Here is a 3,962-nt window from a genome sequence, read left to right as displayed (position 1 = left end):
GAGAATTCTCAACAGAAGAACTTCAAATGGCCAAAAGATATTTAAGGTCGTGCTCAATTTCCTTAGCAATCAGGGAAATGCAAATCAAAACAACTTTGAGATACCATCTTACACCTGTCAGAATGGCTAAAGTCAACAACAACAAGGATAACCTTTGCTGGAGAGGCTGTGGAGGAAGGGGTACCCTCATCCATTGCTGGTGGGAATGCAATCTTGTGCAACCACTGTGGAAGTCAGTGTTTCGGTTTCTCAGGAAATTTGGGATCAACCTACCCCTGGACCCAACAATACCACTCTTGGGAATTTACCCAAGAGATGCTCTATCACATGTCAAAAGCATTTGTTCAACTATGTTCATAGCAGCATTGTTTGTAATAGCCAGAACCTGGAAACAACCTAGATGCCCTTCAATGGAAGAATGGATGAAGAAAGTATGGAATATATACACACTAGAGTACTACGCTGCGGTAAAAAACAATGACTTCTCGAATTTTGCATGCAAATGGATGGAAATAGAAAACACTATCCTGAGTGAGGTATCCCAGACCCAAAAAGAAGAACATGGGATGTACTCACTCATAATTGGTTTCTAGCCATAAATAGGGGTCACAGAATCTACAATTGGCGAACCTAAAGAAGCTAAGTAAGAAGGTGAACACAAGGAAAAACATATCGTTATCCTCTTGGATAAGGGAAGTAGACAAAATTGCCGGGGAGAAAAGTGGGATCTTGGGGGTGGGGTGAGAAGGGGGTAAGGGGAGATGGGGTGAGAAAAGGTAGAAGGGAAGGAGGGGGGACTTGGGGAAATAGGAGGATCGGGATAAAGGAAGGTTGGATAGGGGAGCACGGAACCACAATCCTTAGTTAAGGGACCCACTTTAGGGTGGGCAGGAGAATTGACCCTAGAGGGGCTCCCAGGTGCCCAAGCTGAGGTCCCCAGTTAGTTCCTTGGGCAGCTGAGGATAGGGAACCTGAAATGACCCCATCCTAGCGCAATACTGACGAATATCTTGCATATCATCTTAGAACTTTCATCTGGCGAGGGATGGAGATAGAGACAGAGACCCACACTGGAGCACTGGACTGAGCTCCCAAGGTCCCAATGAGGAGCAGAAGGAGGGAGAACATCAGCAAAGAAGTCGGGACCACGAGGGGTGCACCCACCCACTGAGACAGTGGAGCTGATCTACTGGGAGCTCACCAAGGCCAGCTGGACTATTACCAAAAAAAGCAGGGGATAAAACTGAACTCTCTGATTATGTCGAACAATGAGGGCTGATGAGACGCCAAGGACAATGGCACGCAGTTTTGATCCGACGCAATCTGCTGGCTTGGTGGGAGCCTAGCCAGTTTGGATGTTCACCTTCCTAGATATGGACGGAGGGGGGAGGACCTAGGACTTACCACAGGGCAGGGAACCCTGACTGCTCTTTGGACTGGAGAGAGAGGGGGAGAGGAGTGGGGGGAAGGGGAGAGGGGTGGGAGGAGGGGGAGAAGAGTGGGAGGAGAGGGAGAAGAGTGGGAGGAGGGGGAGGGAAAGGGGAGGCTGGGAGGAGGTGGAAATTTGTTTTTTTTTCTTTATTCTTCTTTTATCAATAAAAAAATGTTTAAAAAAAAAAAAAAAAAAAAAGAAATGAAAATAAAATTTTAAAAGATTTGTAATAATACAACAAAGGAATTGCTTTAGAGTGAACTAAAAGCAATCTGAAACAAATCATTATTTTTTAATGTGTGCAAGTTTGACTCCAGGTAGATTGAAAAAAGTCCTTATGAATCTTTTCACGTAAAATTAATGGTGGAATTTAATATGTGATATTTTTTACTTTAAAAGAAGTTATTACAATGTGATACATTGTCATTATGCCATTTTAATTGCGAGGAATCGGTGTGCTTTATTGTGGATATTTTCAGTTTGGATTTTTGACCCCAGGCAATGCCATTGTAATGTAGCATTCCTTTTCATATATTCAAAATTTTACAAATCAAAAGGATAAATTATAAACAAGATGAATTAAATCTGACATTCTATAATTTTCTGATCATTTTCTTTTTATCTTTTTGGAACAAAGAACTTCCAGCAAGTTTGTGAGAAATGAATAAATGAAAGAAAGTCTAAAATCTGTGTTATAAAGAAAATTAGGAGAACCATTCCATTTGTTAATAAAATAAGAAAAACAAGAAGCAAATTAATGTTAAAATGTAAAATGAAACACTCAACCTAGGAAAACATTGTACTACATAATAAGGTGAGGTAGGACTCTCAGGTTTGTATATGTCTAAGCTCCAGGATATAAACATAAAGATAGTGTGAAAGTAAGCAGTGAGAATGAGATCATTGATTAAAAACTCCATATTTACATATTATACTAGTGTATCAAGGTATATTAATTTGCATTTCTTGTGTATGTTGACCCTGTCTTCTGGCTAAGACATGTGCATTTTGGGACCTTTCTCTTCTTTGATGCACCAATATTAAGGATTCACAATTGGAGATAGAATTTGATGCTTCATTCTGTAATAGTACAACTTGGGAGGCTGTAGCAGGAGGATTGCAGCTAGGAGATTATATCAAATTGAGCTCTAGTGAGTTCCACGATAACCTGAGTTACAATATAAGATTTTGTCTCAATAAACAAAACAACTCAAAACAAGTAAAATAAACCATTAACTACAAACTTCTTGACATTCAAACTATGAAATGCTAAGAGCAATGAATTTGCTATTGAACTTAGAAAATTCAAGATTTAGGACAGCACCCAGCTCATAGCAACACTGAACCAAATTTGTTGGAATTAACAAATTTAGAGGTGTCCATAGCATTGGATGAAGCAGGTAGAATGATTGTAACTGAGGAAACAAAGGAAGAGGTCCTAAGAATTGTAGCCTTTTATTCTCCCCTGTGTTCAGTGTTTTCTGTGTCCTCAAAGAGATCCATTCTTCCATTATGTTTTGATCTTCTTTCTTATTCGTTTTCAGTATATTACTCTGTGTTAAGTATCAAGATAACATTGAGAACTTTCAAGTGGGGCAACCATGGGCCAACCATGGCCTCTGTTTACTCCTCTTTGCATTGAGTCAAATATATCAAATGTCATCTCTTTATCTTTTTTCTAGTTGTCTGCCAAAGGCATTAATTAAGAAGGTCATCATTTAACCTGTTTCCCCATCCTTTTGTAGCATTGTATTTTCATTAACTCTATGTTGCTAATACTATTAGTTCCTAAAAAATCTATCTTAAAAATAATATTTATTACCTTGTTGTTTTAGACATGAAAATTCCTTTAAAAATTCATTGTAGTTAAATCAAATAAAGCACAAAATATAAATACGAAAATTTGGGGTAAATGATATACTTCCCTGCTTTTTTACCTCTAGCAAATTTCTACAATTGGTTCAGGGCCATATTAAACCATTAACTGTTTTTATCATCATGAATTCTTTCTTCCTCCGACTCCATGCTTCCTGCTTATCCAATCACTTGGGAATATATGCTATCTATGTAGGAACTCCAGGGAAATATTTCCAGGTCAAGTTCTTTAATTTGATCACATATACAATGTTCTTTTGGCATTCGGTAATGTATTTGCAGAGCTTGGGACATAAGCATGTCTGGGAGACTATTATTTACCAAATTACTGTCAGTATAGAATATACTATCATAAGCCATTGTAAACGAATATAGTTACAGAGTCTAATTTACTCCATATTTCCCCATTGTAATTCTCATACTGATTTGAGAAGTCTCTATATTCTCTAAAGCTTCACAATACAATTCTTTGCATAAAGCCCAAAATAAGATTTCCTACTTCTTCCATCTCACCCAGTCACATATCTGAAGGTTAAAAAATAGTCTTCATGTTGTCATCTTCAATTAATATTTCTCTTTTCTGTTCTCAAGATTTTCTTTAAATTCTCCCAAACATATTTCCTATGACTCAGGAATCTCCCTTTGACAAAGAAAA

This window comes from Microtus pennsylvanicus, chromosome 12 (genome assembly GCF_037038515.1).
Source record: "Microtus pennsylvanicus isolate mMicPen1 chromosome 12, mMicPen1.hap1, whole genome shotgun sequence".
Classification (NCBI taxonomy): domain Eukaryota; kingdom Metazoa; phylum Chordata; class Mammalia; order Rodentia; family Cricetidae; genus Microtus; species Microtus pennsylvanicus.
Note: the sequence above shows the minus strand (reverse complement) of the source record.